This window comes from Chiloscyllium plagiosum, unplaced genomic scaffold (assembly GCF_037043375.1).
Source record: "Chiloscyllium plagiosum isolate Xiang-an unplaced genomic scaffold, Cpla_swu_hap1 HiC_scaffold_21, whole genome shotgun sequence".
Taxonomy (NCBI): Eukaryota; Metazoa; Chordata; class Chondrichthyes; order Orectolobiformes; family Hemiscylliidae; genus Chiloscyllium; species Chiloscyllium plagiosum.
The window spans coordinates 65398015-65420590 of NW_028270159.1; the positions used below are offsets into that span (position 1 = coordinate 65398015).

The 22576-nt window shown below is 45.6% G+C and overlaps 1 long non-coding RNA gene across 1 annotated transcript in view; it reads right to left on the minus strand.

Annotated features, from left to right (window-relative positions):
• Positions 1-3654: 3654 nt before the first annotated feature.
• LOC122547971 (uncharacterized) overlaps positions 3655-22576 on the minus strand; it is a 34106-nt gene continuing 15184 nt past the window's right edge. Inside the window, exon 5 of the long non-coding RNA XR_015760803.1 lies at positions 3655-3851. This is a non-coding gene — a long non-coding RNA (uncharacterized LOC122547971). The remainder of the gene's footprint in view (positions 3852-22576) is intronic.

The window sequence follows — 22576 nt, forward strand, 5'->3', positions numbered from 1 at the left end:
CTTACAGGAACATAGCGGTTATAATCACCAGGAAAGGCTGAACAGCTCAAAACGCTTTTCTCAAGAGGAGGAGGCTCAGAGACAACCTGTTACAAGTAGAAAGCTTTGTGTCTATGTTTTCAGAGATTTGAGGTTGAAATCATTGGGTTGGAAGCATGTTTCATTGCCCCAGATCATCAAAGTGCTGTCTAAATGTGCATCTTTCTTTCAGTCAGTCTGAGTTAACTATCAGATGGACAGGTCAATGTCTGAGTGTCTTACCAAATCCCTGAGTGAATCTGCCTCCCCCACAAACTCAGGTGCCTCACCACTCACTGGGTCACGGAGAAACTCTGCCGGTACAATGAGAACTATCTTTGCTGTCAGCTCTCCTCGTACTTCCGCCTAATTCCCACTTCCCTTCATTAAATCCCAGCTGCATCTCGTCCAACTACATGGACATGTTGAAGAGCATGACAGGAGAAAGGATTGAAACCGAGAGTTCAATAGCCAGAATGAGAGAGGAAGAAGGAAATAAACGGTGATTGTGGATCCCAGGGGATACAGACTCCAGGATTAGTCCTTGTGGGCGTTCCCGCAGTAATACAAGACAGCATTCCATGATGAGAGTTAAACCCGGGTGGCAGGAGAGGGAGCCACTGAACATTAGCAAGTTTATTTCAAACACAGGAGGTTTGTTCAGTCAGTAACAATGTGTTCGACGTGGAGATGAAGTGAGCAGTGAGGGGAAATGTTACCACAAGTTGACGATGGATAACTTTCATTGGAACAGGAGGATGCCATTCAGCCCCTCAACTTTGCTCTGCCATTCATGATGATCATAGCTGATGTGTAACCTAACGTACAATTTTCAAAACACTCTAATTTCATCAATAAACTCCTCTGCAACAGACAAGATGAGTGTTGGAAAACTAAACATCTGCAAGTGCTGGGTAAACAGAAAAAAAAACAGAAATTGCTGGAAAAATTCAGCAGATCTGGCAGCATCTGTGGAGAGTGAACCTTTTAGGACCAGTGACCGGTCAGGTGACCAGCTGCAGCTGACCATTCTGCCTATTCTGGAACACACTCTGGAACAGGTTCTGGTGTGAGATTGTCAATAATAACTGAGAGAAAACAGGAGGACGGGCTCAATTAGAATAAGGAATTCACTTAACCCTCCCATCAGGACACTCACCAACACAGTCACACTGTGGAGAGGCTGTTCACCTGCCCCACGTATGGGGAGGGATTTACTCGATCTTACAATCTGCTGAGGCACCAGAGATAGCACAGTGGATTTAGACCCTTCACCTGCTCCATGTGTGAGAAAGGATTCATTCAAATCTCTCACCTGCGGAGACATTAGTGCATTCCCACCGGGGTGAGGCCATTCACCTGCTCAGTGTGTGGGAAAGCATTCACTCAGTCCTCTGACCTACTTAAACACCAGCGAGCTCACTCTGGGGAAAGATCATTCACTTGTCCCCAGTGTGGGGGGAGATTCACTCAAATGCAGCACCTGCGGAGTCCCCAATGAGCCCACACAGAGGGAGAGGCCATTCAGATACTCAGTGTTTGAGAGAGGATTCAGTGATTCATCCTCCCCCCCCCCCCCCCGAGACCCCAGTGAGCCCACACAGGGGACAGCTCATTCAGATGCTCAGTGTGGGAGAGGGGATTCAGTGACTCATCCCATCCCCTGAGACCCCAGCGGGTTCACACTGGGTAGGAGCTGTTCACCCCTCTGTTTGACAAGGGATTTGCTGCATCTTCAACACGACTGAGAGACCAGTGAGTGCTCACAGGGAAGTGGTCATCCACCTGCTCCGTGTGGACTGCAGGACTCTGATTCTGATGTTACTGTCCATCAGAGTCAGGACAGGACCTTGTTCATGATGACACTGTTGGAGTATTGATGTTGTTGTTAACCACATTAACTGGGCTGGAGTTGATTGAATTTATTTTGCCACTTTCTGAACCTGAGGATTTCTCTCTGGGCAGTAAGTCTCCACAAACAGCAATGTGACAATAAACAGGGATCATATGTTTTGATTTAAATTGTGACTGTAGCACTGCTGCTTCACAGCATCAGGTACAAGGTTGGAGTCCAGCCTTGTCCAACGGCCGGAGTCCAGCCTTGTCCAACGGCCGGTGTGGAGTTCCCACATTCTCCCCATGGTGGTGTGGGTCCCCTCAAGGTGCTCTGGTTTCCTCCCACAGTCCAAAGATGTACAGGTCAGGTGGATCAGTCGTGCTAAATTGTCCACAGGATCGAGGATTGACCAGACTCGGTGGATCAGCCATGGGAAATGCAGTGTTACAGTGATAGAGTGCTCTGGGCGTGATGTTCTTCAGATGGTCGCTGGGGTTTGATGGGCCAATGCTCTCCTTCCACACTTTAGGGATTTTATTCTATGATTGAGGATAAAAGCTACACAGAAGGTGTCCTTGGAGAAGGAGCATGTGGTGTGCATCAATACTCTCGATGCCTTTAGTTAGAGGTGGGCACCGTAGGGATTATAGTGCTTTATCTCCACCACTGCCCCCTCCGCACAACTCTACTTTGATTTAGTCCCTTCTCACTCTGTCACTTATAATGGTTTGCTTGGCCCATAATGGGCTTTGTTTGGAAATATTCAATTGGTTACACAAATGGTTTACTGCTGGTGATTATGTGTCTGGATTAGAGTGGTGCTGGAAAAGCACAGCAGGTCAGACAGGATCCGAGGAGCTGGAAAATCAACGTTTTGGCAAAAGCCCTTTTCCAGCACCCCTCTAATCTAGGCTCTGGTTTCCAGCATCTGTGGTCCTCACTTTTGCACCACTGGTGATTATGTTAACCAAAAGCAAAATAGCATAATGATGATTCTGATGGTGGGAATGTTGCTGTGATAACATTTCTGGGTCGGAGAAATGGGGAAAAAGAACGCTTCACAGCGAGAACTGAAAAGCATTTAAATCAAACCAAAGGTTCAGGCAGGGAGGGAATATGTCCCTGGAGTTTGAGTAGCTGGAAAGTGATAGTATCCGGGAATAGACAGGATTTTGTTTTACAAAGGTTGAAAGTTTTAAAACTGTTATAGTCAGACAGTTTACGTTATTTTCTTTAATTTTATTTGTTGTGCAAAAAACTTTTACAACATTTTAAAACCAAAATTTACAAACCTTGTGTGAAAGATAAATGTTAAATAAAATTCATCAAACCATCCCTCACTGAAAACTGTTGTGGAAGTGCAATCTCCTGGAGAATCCCTGCCTAATCCTTGCTACCCGGGCTCCATGACTACATACATACCTGGGAGATAGCAGCAGGAGGAGACCATTCAGCCTTTCAATCCTGCTCCACCATTCAATGGGAAACAGCTGAGCATCCAGCTCAGTCTCCTGTTCCTGCTCTGTTCCAATCCCCTTTCATGACTTTACCTCAAAGAGCTATATCTAAGTCCTCCTTTGGTTTCACTGCCTTTTGTTCCAGTGACGTTGCTATGTTACTGTGTGGGTGTAGGCAGGGTTAATGTGATGGTGCTGCCTTCTGGAGGATGCACTCAGCATTCCTTATCATCCTGCAGTAACATCAATTGGGTTTCAGCAACTAGAGATAGAAACCATTTCCAGGATATGGGCATCATTGGCTCAGCCAGCATTTATACCCCATCTCTCGTTACCCTTGAGAAGATGGTAGTGAGCTGCTGTCTTGACCCATTCGCAGTCTATTTGGCGCAGATAGACCGACAATGCTGGGAGGGTGAGTGTTGCAGGATTTTGGCTGAGTGATTCTCTATCTTTGGTTCTTCAAATGTTGTTTAACTTAATCACGATCTGCACATGATTTTGAGGTTTCAGTCTGCAAATCTTCACCATCTCGCACCCTGTATAAAGGAATATGTACAGATTAGAAATTCAGAACAGACAATTCTAGTTTCTCTGGAATATCTTTTTCCCCTTTCTTCCCCCAAAGCTGTAACCCTCCAGCTCTCTTACTCTCTCCCACCATTCTGACTCTACTACCCCCTAATGTACACCCTCCCCATTCTCATGGAATTGTTGATAAACAGATCTATGCCACCACTTCCCGTCCCTGGTTAGACTCTGCACCCTTTCTGGGTTCACTTCCTTTCCCTCAGTTGCTGCAAGTCAATAATGTAACAGCAGAATGAAACAAAAGGAAACAGAAAGGGAGGTGGCAGACCCTGGACAGAACAGGAAGCTGCAGTCTGGGAGAATGGGTCACATTCTTTGTTTCTCATTGGTTGATTCTCGTGTTATGACAAGTTGGGAATGTAACTTGGTCCCATGTAGGTGTGGTGATACTTTGATTCTCCAACAGATCAATACTACAAGCAAATACGTTCCTCCTCCAGATAAACACAGTGTGAAATACTTTTCATTAGTTACCCCAAAGCACATGCTCCAAAACTCACCCACATTCTGTACTTGTGCAGTGCCAGGTTTCCCCACAGACGTGTGGTCCCTGCCTCGGAATTTGGGAGTTGCAGTCCTCATGCAGGCACTGGAGCCCTGTCTCTGGAACATGAATGAAAAGTGTGGGATGGAGGATGTTGTGTATTGGATTCCCATTCAGACACATGGGACATGCGGGCTGTCACTTGGATTTACTGAGACATCCGCTTAGACAACCTGATTTCTGACGTAAGGAACATAGATTCAGCCAATTGGGGGATAGGGAGGTTATTAAGGCGCAGTAGGCTTTAAGAAGAGGTGGCTCAGTGGCTAGCACTGCTGCCTCACAGCGTCAGGGACCTTAGGTGATTGTGTGGAGTTTACACATTCTCCCCATGTTTGCATGGTTTCGTGCAGTTCTCCAGTTTCCTCACACAGTCCAAAGATGCACAGGTTAGGTGGATTTCCCATGCTAAATTGCTGACAGTGTCCATGCACGTGCCGGTTAGACAATTAGCCATGGGAAATGCAATGTTACAGGGAACGAGTGGGTCTGAATGGGATGTTCATCATAGGGTTGGTGTGGACTCGATGGATGAATACCCTGTTTCTGCACTATAGAGACTCTATTCCTGCACTATAGAGACTCTATTCTATTCTCATGAGGAAGAATGTACTTGTCTCGATGTGTTGTGAATCTGTGGAATTCCCTATTCAAAATGCAGTGGATGCCAGGACAATGAGCCAATTTAATGAAGAGATACAGATGTTGAATTTGCAATGAGATGAAGGGTGAGAGAGAGCAGGTGGGAAAATCCAGCTGAGACCGATGTGAGCTCAATCATCACCGTATTAAATGGTGGGGCTGGTTCTCCTGTGCCCAGTGCTTATCTTCTTACGGTAATAACTGGAAAGCTGAATCCAAAAATCACCACCTTCACCAAAGGAGATTTTCGGAAAATGACAGATAGTCAGGTGGATTAGCATTCCAAGCTTAGATAGTGAGGAAATGTGTAGGAGATAATGATTTTGCAATTTTAAACTGAGGGGAGACAGTGATTTATGGTTTTAGATTGCGTCGTACATTGGCAGCGTCCAGAGTACGCTGTTGTGAATATATATCCTGTACTTTATTACAAAGCCAAGGTCACTGACAATGAAAACCAAAACACCCAGGAAACATCGCCTCCCCTCGTAATCTGATAAAAGACTTCTGATAAGTCTGATTGAACTTAGAACACTGATGGAAAGCTGGAAGATTAGATCCGCTCCCAAGATCCTGTGCTTAAACAATAGGAGACTACAATAGGATGAGGCAGGAGTTGGCTAATGTAGACTGGAAACAAAGACTTTACGGTGGGAAAGTTGACGGACTGTGGGGGAATATCAAAGCAATTTTTTGAAGTGCTCAGCAAAAGTATATATCAGGGAAAAAGAAGGACTGTAGGAAAAGGAATAATCTGCCATGGGTGGCTCAGGAAATAAGAGAAGCTTCAGCAAAATCGACGTTTCAGGCAAAAGCCCTTCATGATTCCTGAAGAAGGGCTTTTGCCCGAAACGTCGATTTTGCTGAAGCTCCTTGATGCTGCCTGAACTGCTGTGCTCTTCCAGCACCATTGATCCAGAATCTGGTTTCCAGCATCTGCAGTCATTGCTTTTACCCAGGAAATAAGAGAGTCTATGAAAATAAAACTGAAATAAAATGCATACAAATTGCCAAAGACCAAGGAGATTAGAAAAACTTTAAAGATCAACAGAAAGCTAGATGGGATTGGGGGAGAAAAAGGCCAGAATAGCAGTTTACACTGCTAGAGGGGAACCTATTGTGTGGAGAACATATGGCCTCTGTAATTGTTGAAGCACTTAACTGTTACCATAGAGATAATCCTGATCAAGTTACAAATCACAGCACACTCCAAAAGCTTGTTCTTCCAAATAAACCTGTTGGAGTATAACCTGGTGTTGTGTGATTTATAAGTTTGTTCACCGCACCCCAACACCGGCTCCTCCACATGAGAATCCTATAACTCAGACCCCTGGCAACATCCTTGTAAATGGTTCTGCACTTATTACAGTTTAATAACTGAAACCTACATTACATTCATCATATTTCCAGTATTTCTCCACGGTGCTGGAACCGACGTGACAATGGCAATGGATTACAAACCATGATCGAGAATGAACTCCTTTACAACAATCCCGTTTTCATAGTGTTTCCCATGGTGCAGGTAGCCTTGTCTCTTTCTGGTTGCATGGTTAATTAAAGACTTGTCTTTCTACAAAGCAAAGTTGTGGCTTAATTGTTCCTGGGAAATGTGCCATGATTTTTCAGATTTTCAAAAACAAATGAAACCTCTCTCCACACTCACCATGCTGACATGGACTTGGCTGTGTCTCAGTACTTTTGCAGTCACACTGAGATTTGGAATATTCGCCCACAGACAGAATGCACACCTTTCCTTCCAGATGAAAAGGCCAATGATCTTCAGATCGGCACGGCTCAAGTAACGATCAGATCTGAACATGAAGTTCAATTTGTATTTCTCATCCGCAAATCCACCCTTTCAGTACCATACAACAGAGCACCCAAGTTACCACTGTTAATACAGGATGGAAATTCATAAGACAATTGTAGATTAAACTGTAGTTTCCTTGTTCCCCCAAAGCTTTAAACCTCAGTCTCACAATTTCTTTCTTCTGTGAACTGAAATCCAAACCAATCTCCCACTCCTTTCCTCCACACCCAGTTCTCACACAGTCTCTCTTCGAATTCAGTTTCCTAGCTCCTGATGAGAACCATCCTGCATACACTGCTTCCTCCACTCTCTGGCCATGACCCATCTTACTAAAATGAGCCAAATTAGAATTCTAATTGCAGACCCATTCTTGTCCCATTCCATAACAACCCTGAATCTTCACAAAAGAGTTCTGATAACTTTCTGCAAAACGCTGCACCACTGATAGTCTGATCACATGTCAGGGTAGCAAGAAAAGGGCCATTCCTCTGGGTCCTGCTCACAGAGGGATGAAGCTGCTAATGATAGATTAATCCCTCACACCAACAGCCTCCTTCCCAGGCACTGACCTATACTGCGCATACTCCCACAGTTGCCAGCACTACACCCATGCATTGGTCTCCCCTCCTACAGCACGTGGTCCCGATCATACAGGAGTCCGGGTGATTGACAGCAGCTGCTGCCCAATATATCAGAATTCCTACAGTATGGAAACAGGTCCCTTGGCCAAACAAGTCCAGACCGACCCATTCCCCCTAACTAATGTAACTAATACTATGCGCAATTTAGAAAGGCCAATTCACCTGCCCTGCACATCTTTGGATTGTGGGAGGAAACCGGAGCACCCGAAGGAAACCCGCTCAGACACGGGGAGAATGCGCAAACTCCACACAGACAGTCGCCGTGGCCGGAATCGAACCCGGGTGCCTGGTGCTGTGAGGCAGCAGTGCTAACCACTGAGCCGTCTCTATCGACGGGAGGGGGCGGGGCTGGAGGACTGGGTCAATGGGATTGTTAACAATGAATGAATGAGGAGGACACTGAGGGATGGACAGGTCAGTGAGGGACAGAATCAGTGCAGCAGCAGGAGGGGATACTGGACAAACTGAGCAATGGGAGAGTCTGACAGGAGAGAAACTACAGGAAGGTTCTGTTTGGAGGCTCAGGCAGGGACAGCTGAGAGACAGCATGGCCTGGTGGCTTGGGCAGGTTTACTAATCAGCCTCTTCAAAGATGCTGTTACTCAACTCTGAGCCTGATCCTCCTAGTCCAGAGGTAATGACACTTACACTATTTCCTGGTGGGCAAGGGATACAGGCACTGCCTTTCAAAAGGAACTCACCTCTGTTGGTGACATTAACAAGACTCAATACAGAGTCACTGACAAAATGCTGGTGTACTTAAATTTCATCCAGAATATTAACACCTATAACTGGGCAACGCAGACCCCAATGTACAGAGTTAAATCCTGGATACTAATAACACCTTTGTGCATGGGAAATCATATCTCATGAATTTGACTCAGTTTTTTTGAAGAAGTAACAAAGAGGATTGCAGAGGTCAGAGCATGGATATGGTCTACATAGACTTCAGTAACGTGTTTGACAAAGTTCCTCATGGGAGACTGGTCAGCAAGGTTAGATCGCATGGAGTACAAAACTGGCCCGAAGGTAGAAGGCAGAGGGTGCTTTTCAGGCTGGAGGCCTGTGACCAGTGGAGTGTCACAAGGATCGGTGCTGGATCCACAACTTTTTGCCATTTATATCCATGATTTGGATGTGAACATAAGAGGTATTGTAAGTACGTTTGCAGGTGACACCAAAATGGGAGGTGTAGTTGAGAGTGAAGAGATTACCTCAGAGTACAAAAGGATCTGAATCAGATGGGTGAATGGACTGAGGAGTTCAGTTTAGAAAAATGCGAGCTGCTGCATTTTGGAAAAGCAAACTTTAGCAGGATTTATACAGTTAATAGCAAGTTCCTGGGGAGTGCTGCTAAATAAAGAGTCCTTGGAGTGCAGGTTCATAGTTCATTGACAGTAGAGTAGCAAGTAGATAGGATAGTGAAGACGGCAGTTGGTCTGCTTGTCTTTATTGGACAGAGCATTGAGTATAGGGGTTGGAAGGTCATATTGCGGCTGTACAGGACATTACAAAAGTTGCTGAATCAATATTCCATATCATTCTGTTCTCCTTCCTATCAGATGGATGTTCTTAAACTTTAAAGAGATCAGAAAAGAATTATAGCATGTTGCCAGGGTTGGATAGGCTGTTTTCCCTGGAGCGTCAGAGGCTGAATGGTGACCTGAAAGAGATTTTTAAAATCAGGCTGGGCATGGATATGGTAAATAGACAAGATATTTGCCCTGCAGTGGGGGGAGTACAGAACTAGGGGACTGGGAGGGAGGGTAGGCAGACAGGGGGTGTGTGGATCGAGAGGGGTGAGACAGAAATGGCTGGGGAAAGGGGGGGGGGGTGACAGAGAGGGCGGCACAGAGATAGGTGGGGACAGAAAGTGGGATTAGAGAGGAGGGGAACAGACAGGGGGAACGGGAGGAGGCTGACAGAAAGGGGGAACAGGCCGACGGGGGGGGAGGGGTGGTAAAACAGGCCGACAGAGGGGAGGGACGGACAGAGTGGGGGGAGACAGAGGGGGGGAGCAGACAGAGCGGGAGAGACGGGGGAACAGAGGGGGAAGATGGAGAGTTATTTTATAGATCTAAAACTCAACCCTGTTCCTGTTTTCTCCTCCTCACCTTAATTCCCTCTGGAGGGCTCAGAACAACTGTATAGTTCTTGGAAAGTAGTTTCAGGGAGATCAGGTGCTGAAGGTGGCATTTGGGACACTAACATTGAATGGAATGTGCTGATTCGATTCGATTCCACTCTCTGTGTGGTGTTTGCACATTCTCCCTGTGTCTGCGTGGGCTTCCTCTGGGTGCTCTTAATTTCCGCCCACAAATCCAAAGACATGCAGGTTAGCTGGATTAGCTTTGGGTAATGGTAGGTTACAGAGTTAGGGTGGAATGCTGTCCCGATGGTTGGAATGGTCTCATGGGCCGAAAGGCCTGTTTCCACACTGTAGGGATTCTATCACTGAGTATAGGGATTAGGAGGTCACGTTGTGGCTGAGTAGGGCATTGGTGAGGCCAGTTTTAGAATACTGCATTCAATTGTGGTCTCCCTGATTTCAGAAAGTTATTACGAGAATAGGACTCAACCTCTTAATGACAAGTTCCTGGGAAGTGTTGACAGACAAACAGACCATGCAGTGTGGGTGGATAGTTCCTTGAAAGTGTGGTTGAAGGTAGACAGGTCAGTGAAGGTGGTGTGCGGTATACTAGCTGTTTTTGGGCAGTGCATTGAGTATAGGAGTTGGGAGATCATGTTTCGGTTGTACAGTTTATTGGCTCGGCCACTTTTGGAATCCCAGACTGCTTTCAATTCCAGTCTCCCTGCTATAGGAAAGATGTTGGGAAACTTGCAAGAGTTCAGAAAAGTTTTTCCAGGGTGTTGCCAGTATTGGAACATTTGAACCATAGGGAGAGGCTGAATAGGCTGAGGCTATTTCCCTGCAGCACTGGACACTTTAGGTGGCGTTATCGAACTTTATAAAATTATGAGGAGCAATGATAGGGTGACTAGTCATGGTGTCTTTTTTCCCAGGGTAGGGGAAACCAAACAAATGTGAATCTTTTTTCCAAGGTGGAAATGACAAATTCTATAGGAGAGTTGGCAAGTTTAAAGGATATGAAAACCGAAACAACTGAAGATGCTGGAAACCAGGAAGAGAAACAGAAGTTTCTGGAAAAGCTCAGCAGGTCTAGCAGCATCTGTGAAAAGAAATTAGAGTTAACGTATCTGAGGAAGGGTGACCAGACCCGAAACTTTAACTGATTTTTTCTTCCCAGATGTTGCATGACCTGCTGAGCATTTCCAACATCATCTGTGCAAGTTTAAACGGAGTTGTTTGGAGTATATACCTGAGAGTAACTTTATAAAGTGCGAGTGAGATCACATCTGGAGTAATGACAGATGTTTTGGTCCCTTTATTTAAGGAAATGTGTCATTTCATCAGAGGCATTTCACAGAAAATTGACTGGGATGAACCCTGGATTGCAGGGATTATCTTTTAAGAAAAGGCTGAAGAAATTGGGTCTCTACTTACTGGAGTTGGGAAGAATGAGAGGTGATCGCATTGTAACATGTAGGATTCTTAAGGAGTTTGACAGGGTAAATACTGAGTGGATGTTTCCCATCATGAGGGAGTCTGGAACCAGATCCTGGGTCACTCACGGAATCACGGGTTCTGTTTTGGATTCGTCAAGTTTAAGGCAACACTGACACAGGTCAGGGGTTTCAGTAGCAATGGAGCTGGGGTGAGGTGGAGATAAGCAACATTTTAAGAGTTTGAATTCCTGGTGTTTGTGATTGTGTAGATGTCTGATCAGAAGGTCATCTTGGGGTCAGATATGAGAGCAATATTGTGAAGGGTGCAGTTCTGTCTCAGATAGTTCCCAGTGGGAGGGAGGGGCTCAGCAATAAGGGAAAGTAATTTGTAATAGCAACTGAAGACAATGGCTTTAACCATTGCAACGTTCCGTTGCAGGAAATTGCAGCCAATCGCGTAGCGGGAGTGTGATGAGCAGTTTGATAACTGAGTAATGGAGAGCAATGATGGTGAGGGAGAGCTGGGCATTGTCAGTGTACATGTGAAACCTAACACGGTGCTTTTGGACAATGTCACCTCCTGGAAGTATGTAGATGAGAAATAGGAGGGACCGAGGAGAGATCCTTAAGGGACACCAAATACAAGGAATTAAGAAAGGAAAGGGAGAGTTGGGATGGAGCAGGTTTTTCCAACAACGGTGGGGTCAAATATTAGTTTGCAGCAGAATGGGAGAGAAGGACATAACCAGAAAAGACAGACAGATAGAACAAGGAACAATATCTGTGAATTGGGGAGGGGGAGCGATGAAGAGGAGGAGCGATGAAGAGGAGGAGCAGCCCAACTCCAAAAGCACTATTCCTACATTAGTGACATCACCCAACTCCACCCTAGTCTCAGCTCATTTACTGAAATACTTCTCCATCCCTGTGTTATCTCCAGACTTCATTATCCAAACACACTCCTGGCCAACCTCCCACATTCAACTTACATGTAATCTCAAGAGTATCTAAAACCCTACTGCCCTAGTGCTCACTTGTACCAAAACTTGTTGATCCATCAAAAGGCTCCTATTAACAAGCAACAATTTAAAATTCTCACCTTTGATGTAAATCCTGGCTGTGAACATCCCTGTCTCCCTGCACCACACAACCTGTGAGACCCCTACAACTGATTTTCTTTCAGACTCCCAACGATGTGTTTATTCATTGCTTCACCTGTCTGGCTGTTTCTACTGTTACCAAGACAACAGGGTCTGGAATTCCCACCCTAACCCTCTCAGACCTGCTTTCCTCCTTTAATGTATTCCTGAAAACCTGTTTATTTGGCCATTCTTTTGAGCACCTGACCTAATATTCCCATCTGTGGCCTTATGTCAGAAGTTCTCAATAGTATTTCTGTGGAATACTATTAAAAAAAAACTGTTGATGATTTGCACATACATTGTCAACTCCTCACTGTCGCTGAGTGAATAATCTAAAACAGCTCTTACCCAAACACATTGTGGGAGCACATTCACCACACGAACTGCAGCTGTACAAGGACGTCAAACAGCACCTTCTCCACAGGCAATGGGGCGTTGGCACTGATCATTGGTATCTGTGGAGGGAGAAACACACATTTGATATTTCAGGGAGTGCAAAATGCATTATAGGGAGGGAAAATGGTGCAGAATTTGGGATTTTCAAATTTGCGTTTTAGAATGTGCACTAAGTTCTATAAAACCTCTCATCCCATACCATGAAAATTTCCTCCTCTTCCTGGTCAATATGTCTTTCCTTTCCCCTGCCCTTCACCTTCACACATTTCCAATGCCTTGGCCACAACAACACTGTGCTGTCAGTGAAGTTTATCACGTGGTTGAGTATTGTCCCGCCCCTCATTCACTCCGATTGGTTGAAGGCCCAACCAGCACCTCTAGACCCTGTTCCCCCACTCTTATTGGTCCTGCGCTGACATCAATAATCCGAGGCCCATTGTGCGCTGGAGCATGCTCAGTGCTTCCTGCTTTTGCTGTTGTTCATCAGGTGTAAGAAAGAGAGGGCTCATCCCTATTTCTCCTGATGTCAGACAATAACAACAACTACCTGCATTGTATGGAGCCTTTCACATTGACAAATCTCCAAAAATGCTTCATGAATGATGGAAACGTTGATTAAAGAGAACGATTTTTAGATACATCTTTCAGGCGGACAGAGGGGGTTCGGGAGGATATTCCAAAGGTTTGTGTCCTTGGCAGCTTCAATGGTGGAGTGATATAGGTGGACAACAGCTTACAATGGAGACAGTGGCTAACCATAGGTTAACAACGTCATGTCGTAGCCCCTACCCCACACACCAGGCCTTGTTCTCACAGCCTGCCATTACACACTACCTATGGTTAGCCACTAACAGTCTCCATTAACAACTAGTCACCCTCCCCCAGCCAGATGGTTATCCTTTATCCAACTGTTCTTCTCACTCTATCCCCACATATCCTTTACTCCTTTTATCCTCCCCCCACACTATCTTCTGCACATAAACTGACTTTTATTCTCAGTAACATCAGTTCTGTGGAAGGGACACCGGATCTTAAACTTTAACTCTGATTTCTCTTCACAGATGCTGCCAGACTTGCTGAGCTTTTCCAGAACCTCCTGGTTGTTGTTTCTGATTTACATCTTCCGCAGTTCTTTTGGTTTTAATTTACCGGGAGTTTGTAATTCAGGTCCAACAGCCTCTGTCCCAGTCTCTGCTGTCTCTCCCAACCCCAAACAGTGACACTGCACCCGCACAGCTCATGGACAGGTGTTGTCTTGCTGGCCACACCCCTCATTCAATCCCATTGGCTGCAGGACCACACAGACTCTTCTCCCATTGGTCTAGAGCTGCTGTCAATCAGCCGGGCCCCATTGTGATGAGAGTGGAGGGCTCATCCCTCTCTCTGCCCTGGGATGAGCTTCATCATTCACAGTGAATGGGGCGGTATCACAGAGCACAGGGCCTGGGGGCTATTCAGCCCATTGGGGTTGTACTCTCTCCCTCTGGAGATGCTGCAAGTCTGTCCCAAGTCCCCTCCCATGTGCCCACAGCCCCCCAAATCTTTCCATAAAAAGTAAATTCCAAGTCTGTTTCAGAATACCTGTTGGATCTGTGTCGTTCAGACTGTTCCAGATGCTCAGAACTTACTAAGTAAAATAGTGTTCACATTTTCACCTTGCATTATTTGCCAATTACTTGAAAGTAGTTACTAAAAATTGTGAAAGTGTTAACAATTCCTCTCTCTCTCTGCAAATTCAAGAGCTTGGAACTAAATCTGCACCAGATCGAAATCACTGCTTCACCTTCTCAGCTCCAAGGATAATTATCTGTGCTTCAGCTAGCTCTCCACAAAATAGAGGAATGCATCTTAATTTATTAAGATCAAAGAAACAGACCTTCGGTCCAATTCGTCCGTGCCAACAAGGAATCCTAAACTAATGGATTCCCATTTACCATCTATTGGCCTGTATCCATCGAAACCCTTCTTATTCATGTACCCAATTGGAAGCCTTTTAAATGTTGTGATTTTATCAGCCTCCACTACTTCATCTAGTAGCTCCTCCCATACACACACCACACTCAGCTTGAAAACGTTGCCGCTTAGATCCCTTTTAAATCTTTGCCCTCTCAACTTCAACCCATGTGCTCTCGTTTTGGACGCACCTAACCTGAGGGAAAAGGACGCCAGCTGCTCACCTGATCCACGCCCGTCGTGATTTTATAAATCTTCATGAAGTCACCTCTCAGTCTTCGACTCTCCAGATAAAATAGCCCCAGCCTATTCAGCCTCTCCCTGTAGGCCAAATCCTCCAATCCTGGCAACGTTTTTGTAAATCTTGTCCAAACCTTTTCAGGTTTCACAACATCCTTCCCAGAACGGGGAAATTCAAACTGAAAATGGAATTCCAGAAGTGGCTTAATCAACGTCCTGTCCAGCCACAGTATGACGTCCCAGCTTCTGTATTCAATGCATTGACCAATAACGGACAGTGTTAATGGAGTCCCATTTGCCAGCGGTTCACCCTTTTCCCTCTACAACCTTCCTCTTCATATACCCAATCAAATGCCTTTTAAATGCTGCAATTGTACTAGCCTCCACCCCTTCCTCTGGCAGTTCATTCCATACTTGCAATGCCCTCAACATGAATAAGATGCCCCTTAGATCTCTTTTAAATCTTTTCCCTCTCACCTACATTTTCCAAAACAGTATATTTGTCCGAGATGGGGATAGCCACAGGAGACTCCTGCAGTTCCTGCCTACCCCTCCTAGCTTTCCTGGCGGTAATCCATCTACTTGCCTGTGTCTGCAGTATCCTGCATTCCTGAGACTGCGACCTGTCACAGCCCCCGGCTACTGTCAATTCCTCGCTGCCTTTAATCACTCCTCCACCAATTCATGCGATCCCATAGGATTAGCAATCACACTTCCTGCAGACAATCATCAGGATCATTGATACTCTCCCTAATCTCCCACATTCGACAGGAACAGCACGCCACTCTACAACAGGCCATCTCTCCGCCTTAACAATGTACAGACCAAGACAAAGGCACAGTGTTACTGCTCGAAAAATACTGCCCGAGAATAACTTAATGCTTACGTTTCATATCTTAAACATTTAATCAAGAGACCAGAAGACATTAAAAATAAATCCTCACCTTACTCACTATTGTAGATTGAATAAAATAAAACCGACTAAGATTGATATTTGAAGAGACTGAAACTCATTGAACTGATCCCCGGCTCGGAGTACTTCCAAGGGTGAGGTCTCTCTGAGGGCAGCTGTGAAATGTCTCTGTTTCCCTTCTCTGCCCACTCCATTTCCAGAGAGGTTTTTAACTTCACAGCAAGTCAGCTCAGAGAGGTCACTGCTTGGTTTTATTCACTAGGGTTGCCTTTGCTGCCCAGACCAGTATTTCTTGGCCACCTTCACTTGTCTTGGAGAAAGTGGTGGTTAACTGCCTCCCTGAAATGCTGCAGTCCATGTACACCACAGTGATGTTTGGACAACAATCCCCCTCTGGCCCCACAACCCTCCCTGTCTCTGTAATCCCCCTCCGGCTTCAGAAATTACATGTCCGTGGCATAAGATTTTTATTTGGATTCATTTTTGTTTAATAACCCCCCCCCCCCCCCCCATAAAAAGTGAAATATTTCGCCCCCAAACATATTTCTGTTGATTGACCTTTCGGAGAGGCTGACACATGGACGTTGCAGTGTTTTATCTCACAGTGTACACCTAGAATGATGGAACTTTCTTTTAAACATTGCTAAAAGGGAGGCAATGGCTGAATGGTATTCCTGCCAGATGAGTGACATGTGCAATGTTCCGAGGATTATGGATAGAATCCCAACATGGCTGATGGTGGCATCGCAATTCAATACAATCTCGAATGAAAAGGCGAATGATGACCATGAAACTATTGTCAATTGTTAGAAACCCACCTAGTTCGCTAATGTCCTGTAGGGAAGGAAACGGTCATCCTCACCTGATCTGGCCAACATGTGACTCCAGACCCACAGCAATGTGGTTAACTCTCAACTGCCCTCAGGAAAAATACTTTAAAAACTGTTAACAAATACTCCGCAGGTATCACTTAAAAACTGGCTGTTCACCTTGGGATCATGTGAATTTCTGAACGGCCTGAACTAAAACTGAGTTTCAGCCTCACCTTCTCCCAGTCTCACATCAGTCTGTTTACACCCAACTCCAGAACACTCTCATTGAGCCAAGCAGCCCTCACAGTGCAGCCCTGTCATTTTCATTGTCTGCTCATACCTACATTGCCCTCAGCCTCCTGTACTGTTCGAATGCATCTCAATGGGAGCTCAGGGGCAGCACCTCATCTTTTAATTCAGCCCTTTGTCACCCCAGAGTCAACGTGGACGTCAGCAGTTTCTGGATGAACAGACAGTTGTCAGAAGCTGGAACATTCCACCTGAAAAGGTACTGGAATTTGAATCCAAAAGGATTTTTAATGGGAAGTTTGCAGGTAATTGAAGTTTACAGGTTAACATCATGAAGTGGGTGATTGGGTCTAAATCTGAGAGTACGTACAAAGAGACGAGGTGTAATTTGGATAAATCTGTGCTCCCTCGCAGGCCAATATCTCCTTGCTCAGCTGCAGGGCCCAGAACAGAGCACACACCCAAAGGGTGATCCAACCACGAATTTGTACATTTTTCTGCTTAACAAGAATATTGGAGATATCTTCCCACAAACAGAACAGACAAACCTTTCTCCTTCCACAGTTAAATGCCCATGATATTCAGATCCCGATGACTCCATTGACTGTAAAAACTGCTTTTGAGATCCCAGCCTCAATTATTGTGATTTAATATCCTATGAAATGAATTCACAAAACAAAACTCACAGTCAGTACAGGAAGAATGTAAAGACATACTTTTTTCTTGGTATGTGCTTGATGTGTAAATGCCTCTCTTCAAATCGCACACCGCCACCCCCCCCCCCCCCCCCCCTCCCAATCCTCGGAAGGGGACATGCACATGCGCCTCACTGTACCTTACCCCCAATTCAACTAACCTGCAGATCTTTGTACTGCAGGAGATAGGGGTTAAAGAGGAAATCATCGGCAGGGACAGAACCCAAAGACAGACCCGAACATTTGGAAAGACAAAGGAGTGGATTACGATCTGGCTGGGAGGGTGCGTAGCTGTTAATGGAGGAGACAGGAACCTGTGTCTGGCAGCATCTCAGTGGAGGTGGTGGAAATGGCGACTGATGATCTACGTTCTGCTGCAAAAACAGACCCCGAGCTTCCAGCTGCCTGCCACTTTAACACACAAGCCTGTTCCCTGGCCAACATCTCTGTCTCATGCTTACTGCAATGTTCCAGTGAGGCCAGAACATACAAAATGGCCCCGTATTTCAAGGACTGCAATTTCCACTCCCATGTGTCACTACCATCCACTCTCTCTCCTCCACTTCCCGCACCTCTGCCTTTGAAACCCACACCTCCAACTGCAACAAGGATAGAACACCTCCCACCCCCCCCCCCCCAAGTCCTTACCTTCCACACAGATACTACACATCATCCTCTGCCATTTCCACCAGCTACAATCAGACCAGACCGCCAGATTCTTAATGGGTTTGACAGAATAAATACTGATGTATCTGAGTGTAAATACTGAGGGGGGAGTTTGAAACCAGATTCTGAGTCAGTCACAGAATCAAGGGTTCTGTTTCGGATTCGTCAAGTTTAAGGCAACACTGACACGGGTAAGGGGTTTCAGTAGCAATGGAGCTGGGGTGAGGAGGAGACAATCAACGTTTAAGAGATTGGAATTCCTGGTGTTTGGGATGTGTAGATGTCTGATCAGAAGGTCAGCTTAGCGTCAGATATAACTGCAATACTGTGAAGAGTGTAGTTCTGCTGCATAGTTCCCAGTGAGAGAGAGAGGCTCAGCAGTAAGGGAAAGGAATTTGTCAGGCAACGGGTTTAACCATTACAATGTTTCATTGGAGGAAACTGCACCTAATCGAGTAGTGGGAAAGTGGTAAGCAGTTGGATAACTGAGTAACAGTGGAGTAATGGAGAGGGATGATGGGGAGGGAGATCTGGGCATTGTCAGCGTACATGTGAAACCCAACATGGTGCTTTTACACAATGTCACCTCCTGGCAGTATGTAGGTGAGATACAGGAGAGAGCAAGGATAGATCCATGAGGGACACCAAATGCAAGGAATTCAGAAAGGAAAAGGAGAGTGGAGATGGAGCAGGATTTTCCAAAAAAATGAGGTCAAATGTCAGTTTTTCACAGAATGGGAGAGAAGCACATAACCAGAAAAGACAGAACAAGGAACAATGTCTGTGAATCGGTGAGGGGGACTGATGAAGAGGAGGAGAAAAGAGAGTTGGAAAGTCTATGGTTTAGTAAGATTAGGGTAAAGGGTGAAGATGAGCTCTGATAAGGCTTGACATGAGATGAGATTGGAGAAAGATGTAGGTTTGGACAAAAACCGGGAACACCACGTGAGGCAGTTTGACTCAGTGGGCTAGTGGGAGGAGGGAGGAGGGAGGAGGGGGGAGGGGGGAGGGGGGAGGGGGGAGGAAAGCAGCAGATCGGATTATCTCAGTCTTAGTGACAGAGAAACTCCATGTACTCCAAACTCTTGTTGGAGCGAAGGATGGAGGAGACAGGATGATGAATAGTGTTTCACAAAGAAACGAAACCTGGGTAAGTGATATTTAAAGTGAGTGAACAAACGTAATGCGTTTAAATTTTATCCAAAATATTAAAACAAACGACTGAAGTCCTGGTTCGAATCCCATCTTGGCAGATGTGGAATCTGAATTCAAGAAAAAATACCTGGAATTAGGAATCTCCTGATGTCCATGGAATCATTGTCAATGGCGGAAAACAAACCTGCCAACCTGACAGTGGCCCAGCCAGCTACTCACTATATTAATCACTGCAAAGTCTCAACAAAGGAATGAAACTGGATGGACCACTCGGCAGCTAAGAAGGCACCATTTAATACAACCACAGAATCAGCCCTCTCGATGGTGCAACGTCCTCCAAACTAACATCTGGATTTTGGTACCAAAATGTGCAGAGCTGTCTCACAGACCAATCAAGGAACAGCCTGAGATAGTCATACTCATGAAATCAATCCTTACAGACAATAACCAGACACCACCATCACCATCCCAAGATATTGAGATTGTGGTGATGGAAAAGCACAACAGGTCAGGCAGCACCTGAGGAGCAGGAGAATCGATGTTTGGAGCCTAAGCCCTTCATCAGCCTGACCTGCTGTGCTTTCCCAGCACCAGACTCTTGACTCTGATCTCCAGCATCCGCAGTCTTCACTTTCTCCTGAAATCTCTGGATATGTTCTGCCCCACCAGCAGGACAGACCAGGCAGAGGTCGTGGCACAGACAGGGAGGATTTGCCCTTGGAGTACTCAGCATTGACTCCGGACACCAGGAAATCTCATGGCTCCTGCTGATTACCACGTCCTGTCCTCCCTTGGCTGATGGATCACTTCTCCTTCATGTTGAACAACATTTGGAGGAAGCTCTGAGGAAGTAAAATGGTGTCAAACGTACTCTGGGTACAGGATTTCAATGTCCACAATCGGGACTAGCTCTGCAACAGAATTACTGACTGAGCTGGTCATGTCCTGATGGACATAGCTGCTCAACTGAGTCTGCAGCGGGTGGTGAGGGAATCAAGAGGGAAAAACATACTTGATCTCATTGTTATTAATTGAGCAGCGGCAGATACATCTGTCCATGACAGTATGAGTACGATCGACCATCACACATTCCTTTTGGAGACAAAGTCTTGCCTTAAAGTTGAGAAAAACCTCCACAGTGTTGAGTGGCACTATCACCGTTCTAATTGGGACAGACTTTGAAGAGATGCAGGATCTCAAACTGGGTATCTCTGAGGCACTGTGGGACATCAACAGCAGCAGAACTGTACTCCAGCGCAGTCTGTAATCTCATGGGTTTGTAAATCCTGCACTCACCCATCACAATGGACAGGAAAGGAGGGCATGCCATGAGCAGCACCAGGCAGACCTAAAAATGAAGTGCCAACCTGGTGAAGCTACCAAACAGGACCATCTGCATCAAACAGCATCAGCAGCAAGCAGAGCTAAACGATCCTACATCCAATGGAACAGATCGGAGCTCTGCAGTTCTCCCACATCCAGTTGTGAACGGTGATGGACAATTAAACAACTCACTGGAGGAAGCATCACGGATACCCCATCCTTACTGATGGAGGAGCCTCACACATTCATGCACCAGGTAAGATGACAGCATTTGCAGCAATCTTCAATCAGAAGTGCAAAGTGGGATGATCCATCTCAGCCTTCTCCAGTGGTTTCTAACATCACAGATGTGAGTTTTAAGCCAGTTAGCTTGAGTTTGAATAACATCAAGAAATGGTTAAGTAGTGCAAAGGCTACGGGCCCTGCCAATATTTTGGCAATAATACTGATGGCTTGTGCTCCAGAACTTGCCACCCACCAAGTCACGTACCGCTCCAGCACTGGCATCTACCGACAATGTGGAACATTGCCCAGGGATGTTCAACACAAAAACACAGGGCAAACCAACCGAGGCAATTTCCCTCTGTCAGTCCACACTCGATCAGCAGTAAAGTGATGGAAGATGTCATCTACAGGGCTACCAAGCAGCAGCTGCTCAGCAACAGCCAGCTGAGCGACACTCACTTTAGGCTCCACCAGGGCCACTCAGCTCCCGATGGTGTTACCGCCCTGATTCACAATCTGGCAACCAGCTGAATCCGAGAGGTGAGGTGAGAGTGACAGCCCAGTCCCACTCCAAGATCACTATTTCTAGCTGATTCTACCCTTGTATCAGCTCATATACTCTCATCCACCTTGTGTTATCTCCAGACTTCATTATCCAAACACACTCCTGGCCAGCTGCCCACATTCAACCACCCTGTAATCTCAAGAAACACTATATCTCTGCTGCCCAAGTACTCCATCGTACCAAAATTTGTCGATCCATCAAAAGGCTCCTATTCATAATCAACAACACAGAGCCACAGAGATGTACAGCATGGAAACAGACCCTTCAATCCAACCCGTCCATGCCGACCAGATATCCCCATCCAATCTAGTCTCACCTGCCAGCATCCGCCCACATCCCTCAATTTAAAATTCTCACCCTTGATTCAATTCCTGGTTGTGATCATCCCTAGCTCGCCGCATCACACATCCTTGAAGACCTCGACAACCCATTGTGTTCGAAACACCCAATGATCTGTTCATTCATTATTTCACCTATGTGGCTGCTTTTACAGTTGCCAAAGCAACATTTTCTGAAATTCGCAGCCAAAACCTCAGGTCTGCTTTCCTCCTTTAAGACATTCCTCAAAGTCTGCTTATTTGGCAATGCTTTTGGTCACCTGACCTAACACCATCAGTCTCTGACCTTAAACCTAAAGTTCCCACTAAATTTTTGTGAAATTATAAGCAGGATAATAAAACTACAAACTGTTCTTGATTTGGACATTACCTTCAAATCATCACTGTTGCTGTAATGAATACTCTGTAATGTCTCTTACCCAACCACATTGTAGGAGCACCTTCACCACACAAACTGCAGCTGTACAAGAAAGTCAAACATCACCTCTCCACAGGCAACAGGGCTTTGGCATTAATCACTGGTATCTGTGGAAGGAGAAACACAGTTGATGTTTCAGGGAGTGCAAAACGGATTACAGGGAATGAAAATGGTGCAGAATTTGATAGTCAGAAATGGAAGGAAAATGCATTTGCTTATTGGAAAAAAAGAATTCTCGAATGTCAAAGATTTTCCAGAAAATAATTAATAAGCAGCACATGGTCAGGGGCTGGGCGGCAGTGAAAAATTAACTTACAAAAATGTCTGTAAAAGTAATACTAAAATACTAAACAGACCAAATATACACACATTGTTTGAGACTGAGGAAGCTAGATATTGACAAAGTGGTCATGAGGAA